Source organism: Netta rufina (assembly GCF_964035555.1).
Source record: "Netta rufina genome assembly, chromosome: 15".
NCBI classification, from domain to species: domain Eukaryota; kingdom Metazoa; phylum Chordata; class Aves; order Anseriformes; family Anatidae; genus Netta; species Netta rufina.
Window position 1 is genome coordinate 12,708,203 of NC_140138.1, and position 18,816 is coordinate 12,727,018.

The following is an 18,816-nucleotide window of genomic DNA, read 5'->3' on the forward strand; positions in this document are numbered from 1 at the left end:
CCCCAAGCAGTTCCTCAGCATCTTAAGCTGGGGATGGTGGGCAGGGCAGGGCAGCTGGCCCTGGGGCTGCGCGTGGGGGTCCTGGTGGAAATGGGGGTAATGCTGTAAATGGGGGTCCTGGTGGAAATGGGGGTAATGGTGAAAATGGGGGTCCTGGTGTAAACATGGACATGCCCCATCCACTTCAGCCCTCGCACCACTGTGCCCTTACCTGTCTGGCTGCGTCTCCCGCGTGCTCTTCAATTTTTATTTTTTTTTTCCCATTTTTTGGGGGTTTCGCCGCTGTTGTTTATCCGTTAAATTCCTTCCAGATGGGGCTGCGATTTTCCTCCTTCCTTCAAGCCGGCGGCGCGCGGCGGCTGCCCACGGGCAGGTGTAGGGCCGAGCACAGCATATGCCGCGGGTTTGGCAGCGCCGGCTGCGGCGGCAGCTCCCGCGCGCGTCTCGCCGGGCAGCGCTCAGCTGGGACCTGGCGCCGCTCGCAAACACCATCTGGCCTTGGCAGGCCCGAGGAGCCCTTCCCGCACCGGCAGCCTGGACGGACGGACGGGTGGACGGATGGACGGATGGCGCCAGCCCCGCTCGGCACGCGGAGATGCCGGGAGAAGGGGCGCAGGGCAGAGTAAAGACGGGGGGGTTGTGCAGCAACCCCTTCTGCTGCTCCCTCGGTGAGTGGCGGCACTGGAACGATTTCTGGATGTCTGGATTAATGTCAAGGAAAAATAAAAGATTAAAAAAAAATAAGATGCCTGAAGCCTGCGTGGCAGTCCAACAAACTCCACCGCGTGGCTGCTGCAAACAGCTGTGGGGTACAGCCTGCTCCAGGTGCCGGGAATTTGGGATGAAGGCCAGCCTGGTGGGTTTGCCCTCAGTGGTGCTCACACGTTTTGCTGGCACCTTGGCAACAGCCCCATCTCCTGCCCACCCTGTAGAAAAGCCCTGCTCCTTGAGACAGCAATTCTGGCAGGGGTGACCAGGGCAAGGCTTCCAGCAGCAAGCTGAGCACCCTGCCGGCCCTGCACCAGTGTGGAACCACCTGAGCTACGCAGGGCAAGCAGCACTTTGGTGCTTGCTGAGCTGCCCTGTGCCCCCAGCCCCCTGCCGAAGGATGCTGGCACCCTCCCCATGCAGGGGCAGAGGATGGTGGAGGTTTTGTTTCCCACCTCACCTGACCTATAGCCTGGTCAGGAAGAGCAGCTGCTGCGAGCCAGCAGGGCAATGCGCATCTGGGCTCCCCGCAGGACTCTTCCCAACTTGCTTGCCCACGTGCAGACCCCCCAAGCCCTGCTTGTGCACAGCTGTTGGCCTCCTGCTTGCCCAGGGTGGGCAGCCCACGCAATGAGGCCTTGGTGCACGTGCCTGGCTCCATGTCCCCTCGGAGGAGCTGCTCATGATGCTCTGCTCCATCGTCACCGAGCTGTGGGCTCCCCTGCCCATCCCAGCTGTGCGGGAGCTGCTTTGCTCTCTCCTCCACGGGCACAGCCACAACTGCAACTGACACCACCGGGCACCATCCGAACCATGTGCCTGCAGTCAGCAGAGCCCGGAGGTTACCAAAAGATCTGCTTTTACCCCATTTCTGCAGTTGAGGTGCTCCAGATCACATCTAAGCAGACGTGGAGGCCTGGTGTCCTCCCCGTTAAAACCTCCTGTCCTTTTGCTGCCAGCTGCTCCTGGCCCATCTCCTTTTCCCTGAGCTGCCCAGCGCTGCCTGCCCAGCCCTGCGGCTGGCCCAGAGAGGGAGAGAGCTGCCCTCTGGGGTGAAACGTGGCTTTGAGGTGGCGGAGCAGCCAAAGAGGGCCCAAGACTAGAAGATGATATAAAAAAGACAGCTATGAACCAATAAAGACTTGCAGAGCCCTGAGAAAAACAAGCAAAGGCAAAGCCAACACGGTGTCCCAACAGTGACACCCCACGAGATGCGACCACTGAAGCTGCTCTCTCCTGCTGCCCTCCTGGGGCCCAGCAGTGAGGGGAAGCTCTGAAACTTGGTCAGTCTGTCTGTCTGGAGAACACGAGCAGGCTGCAGGGCCCACCACAGAGGCCTGAAGGTTAACTCAGCTGCAGCGAGGTGGCTGCAGAGCCCTGGTGCTCCATGGTGCTAGCACTGGGTGCTGCTGACGAGGGCAAGGTGTGAGCACTGCTGCTTTAGGGCAGACGACTGTATGCAGCAGGGCTGGATGTATTTCACCATATATATCTCCACGCTACAAAACCCAGCTCTTTTACACACAGAGCAGCTTAAAGATGGGCTGTCCTCCAACTTCACTGCGCCTGGCCGTCCCCTGGGCTCCGGCCAGCCTGGGAGGCACCGACAAAGGAGGAGGGATGACAGATGCTCCCCATGCACGGAGGCAAATAGAGACGGGACGAGGGGAGAAAGAGAGCCTAAAGGGAAAGAAAATGAGCGTGCACACCCACCCGTGCACACAAAGGCAGGCGAGACAAAGAGAGGGGGGCGAGCGAAAGGCCGGGGCTGGAGGAGAGGACCCGAGGCAGCAGGCGAGGGCTGTTCGCAGCGGCACCGCGCGCTGCTCCGGAGAGCTGCCCGCGCCGGAGCTGCGTCTGCGAACCAGCATCCTCACACCAGCCCCTTGGATAAATATTTATCGTGCCAGGCTCTCTATCACTTCGGTTTCCACCAGATTAACCTCGATTCTTGCAACAAAAAGCGCCCCGATGCCCTGCCTGCCGCGCGAGCCGCTCTGACCGTCCTTCTGCCTCCCCACGGCCCTCGCGCCCGCTCAGTGAAGGACAGAATTTCCTCCCATCAATCAGGACCGGATTTCTCCCATGCCATGTAAATAATTTAGAAGCACAAGCATCCATGGCACTGCTTATGTGCAACCCAAACCCAGTGCCAGGAATCTTGGGAAAAGGGCCCAATAATATTGTACCAGTCCAAAGTAATTAAAGTGCATCATTACATATAAATTTGTAATTAAACACTTTAACGTAATCATCCCGCACAGCACGATTCCTGATGAATTAATTAAAAGAACTCCAGAAATTAATGTTTTACTTGTCACCATTGTTGTGCTAGCTGTAGCCATCTCCCTGACTATTCCTGCAGCATGTTGTGAAGTAATTATATCATTACTGGGGAAGGGAAAGGCCCAAAGTCCCAAAAGAGGAGAAACCTGAAACAAAGTGGAGACAGCAACCACAAAAGGCAGAAGCAGAGCGAGTCTCCCCACCTTCAGCGTTAGCAAAAGGGGGGGTGTGAGAGGAGGTGAGGATGTTGGGAACGTCTTGCTGGCACCCACGTGTGTTTGCACACTCACCCAGGATGGGTCACCCACCTCTGCTCGGCCTCTATCACCCATAGAGGTGTCCCTCACCCAGTCCCCATTCCCATCCCCATTCCCGTTGTGCAGGAGCAGGGCAGCCACACAAGAAACCACCCTGCTCCGTGGATGCCCACCCATTCCCTGAGCCCGTTTCCCCCACCACCTGTGCCCCCACCAGCCCCTCTGACTCGTCTTCCACCCGGACCTGCCCAGCTCCCTCCCTCGTACCCTCCATCCCTCCGTGTTTATGTTCCCTTCCTTGCCCCCACCTCCAGGCACAATTCGGTGCCCCTAGGTCCAGCCACGTCCCCCCCATCCCCACCGAGGCACCACCGGCAGCTTGCTGCCCTATCCTGGTAGATCCCCAGCCCTCATCTGCTAGGGTGACGGGGTTAAAGCTGAGCCTAAATTGAATTGTTAGATGCAGCGGGCATCGCTGGCCGTCTGTCTGTCCATGCATGTGTGCACGCATACATCTACACACAGCGTGCAGCCCCCCCAATGCCAAAAATCCTGCCGGGGGCTGTGCAGCGCAATGCACATGGGATGCTCCCTGCAGCCAGAGCCTGGGCTCTAATTTCCACTGAAAGGAAAACATACAGATAAATGCGTGTATAGGATGGGTGCCCATTAGCGGGCACACAGCATGGGCTGCTCAGTGGTGGGTCACCCATGGGTGCTGAATGTGGATGGAGCCCCCCTCGTGGCTCCTCATTGGGGTGCCCGTGTCCCCAAAGCACTTCCAGCACTGTCCGGACACAAAGGTCCACAACCCTCTGTCACCAGAGCTGGAAAATCTCCCTAACCCATGGCTGCAGCACTCACAGTCTGTACTTAAAAGCCACCAGTAAGTAAGGGACTCTCCCGTGGTGTGTTTTCCATGAACAATATTCCCCGTGCTGGGTGAGGAGCTGGTTACTGCTCCGTGTCCCCCAGGAGCATCCCGAGCACCACCGTGGATCTCACCCAGATATGCCAATGCTGCCACATCAGCAAGCCCAAAGCGGGAGCAGGCAAAGAGGTGCCACCCATCTGCCATGCCAAGCCCCAGCTGTGTCTCCACTGGCTGTGCAGGGGCCACAGAGCCACCTTCCTGCTGCCTCCCCCAGCCCCAGCTTTGCCTTTGCTGTGGTTGGCGGCTTTGGGATTTTCCTTCCCCTGATTTTCTCAGGAGCTCCAGCAAGGCCCAGGATGGTGAGGGTGCTTTCCAGATGAGGCACCCAGCAGCTCCCTCTCCCAGGCTTGTACCGCATGTGACTCGGTTTCCCCACCCAGAGATTACCCGCAAGCAGGGCTGTATTAGTTAATTTGTACAGCTCTTTGAAAAAGAAAAGTGTTGGAGGCTTTACACACTGCCAGTGGGAACAGATCAACAAGATTTCTAACCCTTCTGAAAAATTAAACCTTTTGCCAATTAAGCTGGCGAACGCATGGATGTGAATCTAAAAACCTCTTGAGCTCGAGACCACGACCGAAGCCTCCTGAGATCAGCCTCTCCTGCTGCTCCTCGGGCTCATCTGTGTCAGAAACGTGTCACAGAACCTGGCTATAGCTGTCCCGGCAGACACACACTGAAATGTAACTGGGCTGCAAACAGGACTGCAGCAGGGCCACTGCTCGGGACGTCTATCCAGGCAGTGCTAACGTGCAGATAACGTCTTCTCCTCGATTGCTTGAACTGGTATTGCAGAAATGTCACCGCAAAGCGTAATTTCCTTTAATTTTGCAATTAGCCCTCTAATTTGAGTTGCAGCTCTGATGGCACCAGCTATCAGTGATCTCCATGCGCAGAGCTGTGCCAGCGTATGCATGGCCGACGTTCAGGCGATGTCTGTGGCTCCAGTGATTAAATCCTCACTTCTTCTCCTGCTCTGGGCTGCACCTCTGCTGACACTCACTTGGATGAAGCTGGGATTCGAGTGCAAAGTTTCACACGCCATAAAGCAACCTGCACACCCTGCCCATACACCCCTGTTGGGCAAGCTGAGCTGACCAGAAGCAGCAGCAGCAACCAGACCAAGATGCTGGCACCAACCAAAGCTCACCCGAGGGGAAAGGCATTGCCCAGTCCATGCACAAACACTTGCAGAAGTCCCTGGGCTTCCCAGGAGCCACGCAGACTATTGAAAGCTGCAGGAAAACAATGCCACGGCGTGGCAACAAAGCAGCCCAAACAACACCGTGATGGATGGCAAAGCAAATCGCTTGATACCTGAACGTTCCCATCTCTTCTGGGCTAACGTCCACCCTGGCACAGCCCCGCTGACTTCTGCTCAGCCACGTGCAGCCTGTTGGGGTTCACCTGCAGAAAGCAAACCCATCCCATGTGCTCAGGATGCAGCCCTGCGCCGGTCCCTCGGTGCTGTCACCGACGTGTGGCACAGACACTGCTCCATGGATGAAGGTGCTAAGGACACACTGAAAAGGATAAAAGTCGTGTGTGAGCACAGAAAGCACGCGGGCTTAACCCCACTGCACAGCCCTGGGCTAGTGGATGAGGGCAGACGCCCACATTATTGCCCAAATTGTGGAAACAAGGAGCCGCTCAGCACCCCCGTGTGCTTGCAGTTGCACTGATGGATACAAGCACCAGGCAGGCGTGCTGCGATGCACAACCCCACATCAGACCTGGGCACCTGCTCCTGATGGAGTCGTTTATCCCCACCAGTGCCTGCCCGAGAGGGTGGCACTCAGTGCATGGGAGCCTGGGGATGCCAATTAAAACCAACGCTCTCCAGTGGACCCTGCAAGCTGTGGTCAGCCACTCGGTCCCTTGGTGCAAACACTGAGATGGGAACAACCCTGACACCGCTCCCCATGCGTGGTGGGTGCACCCTGGGGGGGCCACCCTGTCCCCTTGCACACACACACCCTGGGAAAGGTCTCATGGGGCTGGGGACCCCTTCTTTACCCTTCCCTGGTCCCCAGTGGAAAAATTTACCTTTCGGAGCAAGTCCAAGATATTAATTAAGATAAATCTACCTCAATTTTGAGATTCTCTTATCATGTAATTTATCAAAATTATGTTAATTATTTCTGTAGGGCAGCAAAATTATTACCTCTTCCGTGTCTGATTTGTATTAATATTCATAATTTAATAATTCAGCATCCAAGCCATCTGGTTTGGGGAGCCACGCTCCTTCTCCTCCCTCCGCCAGAGCCAAATCGCCGCAGCCTCTCCGCTCCTGCGCCACTCCCCGACGGTTCCCGACCCAAACTGTGCCACCAGCTCTGGCACTGGCGTCCCCCTGGTGCCACCAGGGGGGCTGTGGCGGGGTCCCGTGCCCCTGGGGACGGGGAGCAGCCCCTGCCCCTGCGCCGGGCTGAGCCTCTGTCACCGGCGCTGTCTCAGCCCGGCAGGTGAGCGCAGCTGAATTGACATTTTCCACACTTTGTGATTTTTACACTGTAATTTGACATAATTAATGCCTACATTACTGCTGATAATTTAGCTAGTTAATTAAACTCGGAGGAGATAATTAAGGAGAGGCTACTGCTTGGACTGCTAATTGTTTTTGTCATTATTTTAGGGGCCCGACAGCTGCCGGCTGAGTCATCCTCCCCATCAGCTGATGGCCGCACGTGGCCGCGGTGCCGTGGGCGCAGGGCTCAGGGCGAAGCAGCCCAGGGGCTGCCGTGGCTCAGCCCACGCAGATGGCGAGCGGGGGCTCTGCGAGCGCACGGTGCCCAGTTCGGCACTGGAAAACAAGAGGACAGATGTCAGGAGGTGTTTGCCGAGGAAAATCTGCGCGGTGGATGCAGGAGAAGCATCGAGCGTGCCCAAGGTCTTCTTCCTCCGGGTCATCAGGCCGTGACGCAGCCCACGTGCCTGGGGGGAATGCCAGGATATTTGGGGTGACATGGAGCAGAGACACCCGCTGCCTGGCCAGCTGGAGGGCAGGGATGAGACCCGCAGTTCCCAATGCATCAGGGCCACGTGCTGCAGGGAAGGTCTGTCCACCCATCCTCATCCCCACGCACGGCATCGCTCACCCCGCCGGCTGCATCCTCCCGCACGGGTGGCACCGTGCAGTGCAGCAGCAGCACCTGCTTCCTTCTTCTCGGGTGCTCTGGCCTCATCTTCATCTGTGGCTAAATCCCAACGCTTACTGAAAGCAGAAGCAGATGGGCGACGGCCCCATCTGGTCCCTGAAGAGAAAAGCACATCGTCGGAGCTGAGCCCCTGCTCCCCGCTGCGTTTCTCGTCTCGCGGAGCTCCCGGCAGCACATTCCCACTTCATTGCCCCAAGCACCCCATTGCCCTGTTTGCTCTCCAGAAAGACTTTGACAAAAGCTCCGCCTACTCTGAGCGCACAACACCAGCACGGAGATCAAAATTTGCATCCTTTCCTTGCCAGGCTGCTCGTGGCCCCATGCTGCTTGGCAAAGACCAAAAATCCAGGTAGGAGCAGAGCCCACACCCTGGGAGTGGTCAGGAGCTGCAGGAGCACAGCACAGCCCCACAGCCCCCGGGGAGGATGGCACAACCATTCCTTCTCCATGGCTGGAGGCCAGCTCAACATCCCCATCCAGAGATTAGGAAGGAGACCGGTCACTTCCCAGTTCCGGCGAACGCCCTTCAAATAATTTGATTAATCATCTTAGCCCCAGTCGGCGCAGTTGGCACCCTCCAGAACTGAAGCCTCTCCTGCAATACTGTGTCGAAAAACCATGAAGCTGCTGAAAAGGTTCAACCAAGCATGGCCCAAGGCAGGAGCTGGTATTCCAGAGGCTGTGCACTAGGCTGGCTAAATATTCCCTCTAAACATCTCTCCAGCTAGCAGTCAGAGAAACAAGACGTGTAACAAATCACACAGGGACTGCTTGCCTTCTCTCATTGTTAGGAGGAGACACTTTTTTTTTTTTTCCTTCTGCATTTCTATTTATCACAATGAAAAAAAAAGTGTCAAAAGGGCTTTATATTTTCGCTTTGAACAACAGCATTTGGACAGCCCCAAGGATAACAGTCCCAGCGATCATGAAAAAGTAAACACTTTGCGCTTCTGTAGGCCCTTTCGTCCAAGCATCTCACAGCACTTTGCAAGCGTTGGCCCCAGTCCTGCGAGGGGCCATGCACATGGCTCATCCCATACAGGAATTTATACGCTGGGCCCAGCAAACCCCATCCACGCAGCCCTGCAGGGCTCTGGAGTCGTTCACCTCCACGTGCTCCAAGTCAGCTGCTCCACCTGCACTTGCGAGTGCATCAAGAGCTGTTTGTTGGTGTCCAAGCCTGAGCTCCTGGGGTCCTGGGGTTGTGTTTCCATTCTGTAGAGCTCTCTGCTTTGTCATCGTGGTGCCATCCCTACCACAGGAGCCCTCAAAGGCCAGAAAGCAAAAGAAAAATAAGATAAACCAAACACGCTCTCTTTACAGCGTGGTGGTTTTTCACAGGCTCGTGTCTCTTTGGAGTCATGCTTCAGGATTTCTGTATTTATTTTCACCAGAAGAGAGCCATTCCAGCTCTATGGCTCTCAGAACAGAATAAACCCAGCTGATCTCAAACTGCTCCAGGAAAACTGTGGCAGGGAGAGCAATTTGCCAAAGTCTGCAGCAGCACAAAGAATAACCCTCAAACATCCTTGCTCCCACTGCCTCCACCTGCCAGGAGGACAACCACGGCCCATGCCAGAAACCATAGCTGTGCTGTGGACAACGTGGTCCAAACAGCCCGGGGTGGGGTTGGAGTTTCTGCTGTCATTGTTTTCTTTCTTACAATCAAGAAGTTTTATTGCCTCCTATACTGCAGGACAGCAACACGGAGAGCAAGTCCAACCCTGCTGTTCCCCATCAGCCAAATTCTGGTAGTTTCCACAGATCCTCAGTAATAGGGACATCAATATTGTCACAGAGAGCCCCGTCCCAAAGCCATAGCCCGGTTAGGCAACATATTGCATGTTGGCCAACGGGGAGTTAGAGCTGAGCGATAGGAGAGTCACTTTCCTTTGAGGCATGAGCCTGGCCTTGTTGGGACACCAGGTTCATCACCCACTTAGGGACAAAGGAGGCTACGTGGAGAGCCCTGGGCAGCTCGGCTGAGCAGGAATCTGTCCCCAGAGGTGCCCAGGGGTTTGCTGGTGACTTGAAGGCATCCACGGTGCCCCTTCCTCTGCGAGGAAGGACGCATTTGATGCACTTGGAGTCCTACTGCTGAGCAGCACGGCAGCCTGCGGATAAAATCCTGCCGGATTTCAAGCCACCCTTTAACCTCTCTCACCTCCACACTCTCTTGAGTGAAATGAATCTCAGCTCCGTCTGGTCCAGCATCCTCGTCCCAGCAGGGACAGCCTCAGCCCGGCCTCCCCTGGCCCCTTTTCCTCCAGCAGCCACTGACACGGGGAGAGTGCCCTTAGAACTGGAGCGGAGCGAGACGCAAAGGAAGAGCATTAGGGGGAATGAGAGATAGCAAAAGCACAGCCATATCAGACATCTCCAGGCAAGATAACACGATAAATAATCAATCAATCCCTACAAAATCCTTAAGTGCTTGATGTATCCTCCTGCAAATTGAATCACTTCTCCTACCAGGAAGTTCTCTCTTGTAAATAAATGAGAGCAGAAATGGCCCATATTGAAAAATAATGTTGTTAAAACCACTGATTAAGTTTTACACAAGCATATGAGAGCAAACTAAAAGGTTTTAGCTTTTTAATTTAAGAAATGAGGAATATGATATAATTTCAATTTGTGATGAGATAAGATGTTCTCGATATTGTGGCTTCAATTGGATTATATCCTAATGTACTTTTATAAAGTGTCAGGCTAGCTGCAGATTAAGGTATGTGTGTAATATTCTTTATTAACAATTTAATGGACTTGCTTTCACTCTATCCATCTTAATCAGTGTTTCCAGTCCACCTGGGAGATCTAGTTAGTGCAGAACCTGAAACTCCAACCTGATGAAAGAGGGAACTCAGTGATCCGTCAGTGTCAAAAACAAGAGGGAAGCACTGATAAAAGACTGCCGAGGATCATCTTTAACCTCCTGTCATCAGCACCACTCCAAAAGCTCTCAACAACCACTCTTGGAGTCACTCAACGAGACATACGCCCTCCTCAGATCTGCATCCTTCCCCTGCCAGGATATTAAAGGGGCTTTTGGCAAGGCAGGACTTCCCGAACCACAGCACGCAGTTGCCTGATCCTGAGGGACCCGCTCCTGTAATCCTATTTTACAGCCCAACACCAGTGCAAGAGCAGCCTGGTTGTGCAGGCTCCCCACAACTCTCCGGTGCTCGTCCACAGCCTCTGCTTCGGTGGTTAGACGCTTCCATCTCATTTCCCTCTGAAATTTATTCATGACCAGCTTCTATCTGCATGTTCTGGTATCAATATTGGCCTTTAGCTTACCCAGCTCTTCTCCCTCCCTCGTGTTTATCTGCCTGCGCAATCACAGCCCTCAGGCTCCATCCTGTTAGGCTAAATAAGCTCTGCTTGTTTCGTTGCCTTTCACAAAGGGACTTTCCGATACCTTCCCTGCTCTCATGACCTCTCTGCACCTTTTTCCATTTTCCAGAGCAGCCATCTCTCCAGGTAGCTCCCAGCCCTTTCAAGCCCTTTATTTCAGCAGCCGCTCACCCTGTTTGGTTCAGCACCATACTGGGAGGCAAGTCAAAGCCAGGACAGTCCCGTAAGCATCCCCCTCTTCTCAGCAGTCCCTGATAACGCAGGATTTCGGCACCCTCTGACTTTCAGGCTGTAACACAACCAGAGGAGCACCCTGCTTATGAGGACAGTGGAGCTGCCACCAGCCCCGCACAGCCCCTGCTCTGCAAGCACCCACCTCTCCCACCACAGCTCATAGGGACACCCCAGGAGGGGTAAGTCCTCCACCCTTCAGCCCTTCCAGCAGCAGCTCTTGGTGAGAAATTGCTATTTCTCGGGCACGCTGGCCCACCACGGGGCGGGCAGGATGGCTCATGATGCTCCACACGAGATCTCGCCGCCAGCCAGCACCGTCTCCCCCTTCCCTGCCGCTCTGACTGCCATGTGCAGGCACAAACAGCGACTCGATGCACGAAACCAGGAGCAGCAGCCTGGTAAATAATGGCCAATCAGGAAAAAAACGTATATACATCTCATCTCCTGTAATTCCCTCACAATGCGATGATTCGGCAAGGGTGGGTCGGTCGTAGCTGCAGGTGCTCCCGGACTGGGGAGGAGCACAAAAATGAAGTTGTTTGCGGCTTTTGATTCCATCCCTGGAATTATTTACAGCTGCAGGCAATATTAAACTATGTAGAGCAAGTGTCCTCATTTACATGCTAATTCATTTATACCCTCTGGATTGATTTCTCCAATTCATTTTCAGCCCACTAACTCTTCTGATATGAATTATATTATCACCTCCAGAACGGCAGCAGGGAAATGTGACGAAGCCACCCCAGCTCTTCTGATCTCTAATTGCCCTCGCTGTTCAGAGCCGGCATGGCCAGCTGCAGCTTCGCCTCTGGGCTATGAGCACCCATCTCCGCTCCTCGCCTGGGGAAAAAAACAGCGTGTGGCTTGGAGTGCAAATATTCCCACCTCCAGAGCTCGGTCCTGTGCTGGGGAAGACCCCAGGGAGCAGGCCTGAGGCTTGCTGTCATTGGAAATCATTCCCTCTGTCTGCCCACAAGGAGGATCTACCTCATTCCCGAGAGCAAATCCAAAGTCCGTCCATATTCTCCAGCAGAAGGTCCTGGAGCCATGAGGAAATTGAATTAATTTTAGTCCTCCCAAGGGCTTTTCAGAGGTTCTCAGCTTTTTACAGCAGCCTCCACCATAACCTGGCAGACAAGACATGTCCCCAGTTCTCCTTGCCTTGGGAATGAGGTACCCACCAGTGGAAGGACTTGGTGCCCAGGGGATGGAGAAGAGCTGCCATAGGTAGCAGCAGCTGGAAGCAGTAGGACTTTTCTTCCATCACTGTCCCTGATGGGTGACTGAGGCTTAGATATCCTTTTCCAGGAGGCATATCAAAACACACAGACTCAGCTCTCTGGAAGACTTGGTTGAGGTCTGCCAAGATGACAACAAAGAAAGCAACCCTCTCCTGCAGTGACTCTGGCTGAGCAAATGGGTGAGTCTGCAGAGCATCAGCTGGACACCACAAAGGGGACAGAAGCCATCAGCACACGGAGGAGGGCATGACCATTCAGGTCCCTTCCAACCCAATCCACTCTGTGATACTACGTGCACTGATGCAGCACGGTGTGGTGAAGCCTTTCCCCTCTCCCTTAAAATAGCTGTCAAGTTCTGCAGGAGGTTAAACCTCAGCTTCCGTAACTGGGTGGATTTCATCAGACAAACGCCTCATTGACTAGCCATGACATCATTTTTAATCCCAGACCAAATACACAGGCCTGATTTTGCTCAGGGAGACCAGTAAAACCCTGTCCCTCTGCAGAACAGGCCTCGCACTGTTATTCCCCCGCGATGCTTGGCCTGTGGTTTATTATTGCACGGAAGAGTGCGTTTTACACCCTGGATGGGGGCAACAGGCTGTGCTTGTAGTGCTGTCTTGGAGGCTAATCCTTACAGGAAGGTGCCAACCGAAAGCACTAAGCTACATATGGTTTAAAACACGGGTGATCATCACCTTCCCATCTACTAAAAACAAAGGGAAAGCTGGATTTGAACACCTTGGTGTCAAGCAGAGAAGCATTAAATGCTCAGGGGCAGGTGACTCAGAGTCAAGCGTTTTTACACCATCTATTTGGCCATCAGGAAAACTGCGTCAAGAGCTGGGGTTCTGACATGGCCTACAGACTGCAAGACAGCATCCTTTCACCATTCGATATCTCAGTTTTCAAAAACATTTCTTATTTACAAACATGGACAGAATAAAGAAACATGGGACTTAATATAACGCTCTGTACTGGGATTGTACCTTCATCTGCAGTGTGCGTTGGTGTCCCCTTAGCACAGCTTTTTTTGCTCCCAGCATTTCAGCATTGCCTTCATCGTTACTTATGAGTGAAATTAAAGCAAGGAACTGGTGATGTTCTCATCCCACTTGCACATCTTTTTTCCTTGCAGCCAGAGTTGTTTGCATTAGTCCCATACCAGGATGAATCCATCTCCTGTAGCTTGAGTGAGCTGTGGTGGGACACCTGCACGTATATCCTCCAGGGACCATTCGGTGCTCTGTAGGTGCTAATTAATTACATTGGAAACCTGACTCTACCTGTGCAAGTCAACAGCTGAGGAATTCATCAAGAAGACGCCACTCAGCTGGACAAACTGGCTGTGTTTGGATGGCAGGCCAGACACCCGTCTCTCCCTTTGGCCCAAAGAGTCATTCTGCACAGTCAACGTAAGGGATAGGTGCCAAACACCACGGCGATACAGACACATCTAAACTGCACACGTGGCATTTGGTATTTTAAAGACTTCCAGAAGCCTTCTTTCAACAGCCTCTTTCCTTGCTCTCATACCCAGCATCTCGTATGAGCAGCACGCAGCCTCTCCGCTGCAGCTGGGCAGGCGTGCCAGAGGGACCAAAACCAAAAGGTCCAGGCTTGTTGAAAGTTAAACAGAACCACTTCCCCTCCAAATTCCAGAGCATTATGAAAGCTATAGGGAAATTAAGACATTTCTGCTGGCTGGCAGAGAAAGGACAGCGCTTTGTTCCTGATTTACACCATCTGAAACAATTAACTTGTGAGAGCCGAGATACTGTTCCCCTTGGCATCCCCTGTTTGTTATGCCTCAGACCATTTCAAATGAGCACTTGAAGAAGGAGAGAGCCCCCCTGCATCCCGATCACTTGAGGGAGGGGGAAAGTTGTCCTAAGTGGAACAATAGCCTGTCCCTTCTTAATGCAACTTCAAAGCTCCCTGGACAGGAAAATTGATAATTGCGTCAAGAACAGTTTTTCTAAACTTCATCATTTAGTGCTGAAAACTGGGCTATTGAATTCATATAGTTCTTTGATCAAGACCAGTTAATTAAGTTATTCCCTTGATATGACTCTTATCATTTTAATGCCAGACCTACATCACACTTACGCAATTCCCACACTGCCTTTGATATGCATCGTATAAGCTTCCCAGACCATAATCACTGGACGTCTACAGACTCACTGCTACCTTACCACTTTCACCTAGCGCACAGGACAGGCTATTGGAGGTCAGCTTCCAAACTATTAAGAGTGATTACACAGCCCAAAGCTCCCGGCCAGGCTGTGCCATGGGAAGTTATGTATGGACTGAAACCAGAGCAGCGATTTCTCCCAGAGCTTGCAATTTCCAATTAGCGCTTTGGGTTCAAAACTCTCACTGCATCCTGTCTCCTTTTTGAAAAACGCCCAGCAATATTGATAAAAAGTGTGTAACTAAACATTTGTTTTACCCTCATCAGTAAGAGGATTGAACTTGAACTAACCTTTTGCAACAACATCACGCTTACAGGACAAAAAGGCATCAATGCTGAGCATGAACTCTGAAATACTGCGGACACTTCACTGCCCAGCACAGCACTAAGTCACAGGCAGTCTCTGTTTAAGCAGGCTTTCCTCTGCTCTCTCTCAACCATTCCTTTTCCCCTCACCCTGTAAATATTTTAGGTGCAATATTCTTTAACGACCCGAAGTCTCAGTCAGTTACGAGGAGATTGCTGGCATCTGAGTTGACGACAGATTTACATGCTCTGCAGCCAGCGTCTCCTGCCCTGGCCACCCCTCGCTGAGGATGTCCCACGGCCTCTCCTTGCCCCAGGGAGAGGTTCCTCAATGGGAACCACTCCCCTGTGATGGGTTTTGGTGATTCCTCTCATTCCTTCCCACCCAGTATGTCCTGACCCTTGTTCTTCACAGCACTCCTCCAGCCTCCCTCTGCCCCTGACCAACCATCCAGGGGCTCTTTCAGCAAATCCTCCTCCTCCTCCTCCACATTCCTGCTTTCCACGGAAGAGTGACAAGCTCCAATTTAGGTCTCCACAGTTTTTCTTGGGCTTATCCCCTTAAACCGGATTAGCTAACATCTTAATGCCAGTGACACCAGTCACAGCTCGCCATCTGATCCTGCCTTTCAGGATTTGCTGTATCTATGCACTTTCCACTGCTAAACTAGATCCTGTGATCTTCCCGCCCAAGGCCTCCAACTCCATCACCATCAGCCTGCCACCCTGGCCTGCCAGTTGTACCCTTCACAGCTAGGAGATGCCCAAATCTCCTCATTTTCTCACCCAGCCTCACTCCAGGGTCTCTTTAGACACCCCAAAAGCTTTTGTGCATTCGCTGTTTTGATACCTCCAGGTTTCTCTTCCAGGCCTTCTTCTCCAACGTACAGCCCACTGGAAAACTCACAACGCTCCTTCCTTGGGCCTACTTTTCTTCAGTATCAGACAGAAAACACCAAGGCAAACAATTCAAGGCCTTGTTCTTGCTCATCTGATCCATTCCCATATTGAACCTGCCTGTGGCCTCCACCCCACCAGGCTGGCAAGGCTCAGCTCCTCACACCCCAGTCTCCTGGACCCTTCCCAGCTCAGAGCTTCCCTTCCCCGCTACCTTTCACACAAACCAGCCCACACGGTGACTGCTGCCTCTCTTAAATCCCCCCTACAGACACGAGTCCTTCCCGAGCTCATGGTCTCCATTCTCCATCGATCCCTGTCATGCGATGGAGGCGCCGTTGCCGCAGAACCAAAAAACAAGCATGGAAAAACAAACTGGAAAACAAACTGCAAAACACACACGACAGGGCAAGGACCAGCCAGTGGCTCCTGGGGATGTTCTGTACCTGGTACCAACTTGGAGCAAAGGGGAAGAGTTGGAGCGAGCTGCAGCTTCTTCTTATGGCCTGTCCTCGCTGGGATGGCACTGGGGAACTGCTGGGAGCAGGGTGGAGGGCAGCAGGCCACGGTGGGCTCCAGCTTTGTCCTGCTCACTTCCCTCGTGCCCTGGCGTGCTCCCCGGCATCCCCACCGTGCCTGGCGGTGCTCCCCAGCTCATTGCTCACTGCAAAAAAAAAAGTTACAGCCTCTCTATCGATCCCCTCCTTCCCCACACATGTTCCCTTTGTCCCCTCCCAAAATAAAACCCCAACCGAGAGGAGTCACCAGCTGGAGTTTAATTTCAGGCTCCAAGGCGTATCTGGAGCCAATGTGCAAGGCGCTTACTCCGAAAATCGCCCTCCCCTGTGACGCGTGACAGCTCCAGACCACAGTCCTGCTCTCGGCTCCGAAGGAAAAATGTTTTAATTTGTCACAAACCAATTATAGCGTCTCATCTATCCCTGAATTACTCATCTTGGCTACAGCATAGGACAAAGGGCCCCTCTGAGAGAAGATTAGACATGGATATTAACAAGAGAAAAAGTGTCCACTGTCTCACCTTGCTGGGGACGCGGCTTCCAGCGAGACAGGAAAAGGAAACCCCTCGTGAGTGACAGCCGGAGGGAGGGCTGCCATCCCACCGCAAATCCCTCGTTTCACGCGGAAGAATAGTCACGACAAACTCCGTATTCAAATGATATTCACGCACGGCAGATAACAGAGTCGTGGCTGGCAGCGCCGCAACGTGAATATAAATAACCTCCGCTCGCTTGGCTGCTGCCGGAGGGGCCCTGTGCCGGGGGAAGGTTGGTGTGTGGGTGCTTGTGAGGTTCACTGGCCTCGTGTTGCCACTTTAATGGCACGTGAGCTCCATGTGCCACCCTTTTAATGAAGCCCCTTTCCCCTCGAGCCCTGCACTAGGCTGAAATGTCCAGACCTAGCTCCCGAGGACCCACGTCCCACCATACCAGCTCTCCATCCAGCCCTTCCCAACATCGCGGGTCTCAGGCTTCATCCTGATAGCCAAGGACCGGGCTGTCGCCTTCCGAGCTGAGCCCCAGCCTTGCAGATGGGTTTGGTGTCTTCCCAAGCAGCTGGGGTATGGATTTATCCAGGTGGAGACAGGAGGTGAACGCTGAAAAGTAGCACCTAAAGCTCTCACAAGCAAGAGGCGCTTTGCATTTGCAGCAGCGGCTGTGACAAGCCCTGGCCACTTAGCTCTGCAGCAGGGACAAGGAGCTGCCGGCAGCACTGCCCTCGCAGTCAGCGGGATAAATGGGGCTGTTTGCTGCTCTGTCTCGTCAACTCGAGGCATCCGAGTGCAGCCACAGGGCTCCCCTCCTCTCCGTGCCTATTCCAGATCATCTCCTTCCTTGGTGAAGAGGGAGCTGATGAAAGCCAATTTCCCTTTGTGCTCATGGCGAATAATTTGGAGAATTCCCCTTGTTTACTCAGAACTGTTAATGATGCGTCAGAAATTACCTCTGAGATTGTAATTAAAGAAAACGGCAGAAGAGAGAGAGACACACACACACTCACACAGAGCCTAGTCACAGCTTCATCTGCAAGTCATGAAGCGCTGGAGCTGGCAGCTGCCTCCCCTTCACCCCAAAACCTACAGGAGGACCCCGAGACCCTCCTAAATGGCAGAGGTTGAGGACTGCGGCCCCCTGGCCCTATGCAGCCTCCCACATATCAGCTAGGAACAAAGCAGCCGCAGCGCTCCGGGTATCCAGGAGCTGGGGAGGCCACGAACCCGGACAGGAAATGAGCGGGGAGCTCAGCCCTCCTGAAACCATGTTGGAAGTGGAGAGGCTGACCTGGAAGAGCAATTAAGCTCTCCGTCATCACCAAAACGCAGACACCCACATGCGCACAGCGACGGAGCAGCCAGCCCCCTGCCAGCCTGACCTCGGGGCTCGGTGTCTGGTGGGGTTTGAGTGGAGCAAAAGCAGTCCCCTCCCGTGGAGAAAGGAGAGGAATTTGATTCCTGTTCGATTGCAGGAAGGTGCCCGAATTGCCTCATTACTCAGGGGTGACCACTTTTGGGGGAGAGGCAGCACGAACTAGATTCCCCACTCAGTCTGAATTAGTGAGGGCCTGCTTTCTGGCAGCAGCAGACCTTCTCACAAAACCAAACCCTACAGGAGGCTGTAGGGTTGTAATTTAAACACTTTGGGTTCATGTTCCTGTGTTGACCCAGCTCCTGATTGCCTTCAAGATAGGTGATGATTCAACTGCCCTGTGTTTCCCAGAGAGGGAAGGCTTGGATAAGTTTGGATGATTCTGCCACCTCCAAACCCATACAGACTAAATTTCTTGGGGCTGGTGAATCTGAGCCTGAAAAGATAAAAGCCTAGCAATAACAACAGTTCTGATGGACACACCAACAGGAAAGGAAGTTTCCCAAAAAGGAGACCGGGACATCAAGGCACAGCACACGAGAGCCTGGTGGTCAGCATGTCCCCCAAGCCCAGCTCATCTTCCTCTCTGGGTGAGCACAGGCCACCACTGAGCACAGAGCACAGTGACAGGGTTTCCATCAGTATTTTGCTTGATGAAACTGCTGTTCAGCCAGTCAGGTCACCGGGAGGACAGCCCGACCATGGCAGAACGAGCCGGAGCTTGTCTTCTCCCTCAGACTGCCAGCTATTCTGGGGTCCTGCAAGTCTTGGGGATGCGTGTGATACTAAAGCAGCGAGGGAGAAAATAAATGCACTTACCCGTCTGAGAGCCAGGGGGAGTTTAACACAGGAGAATCATGGAG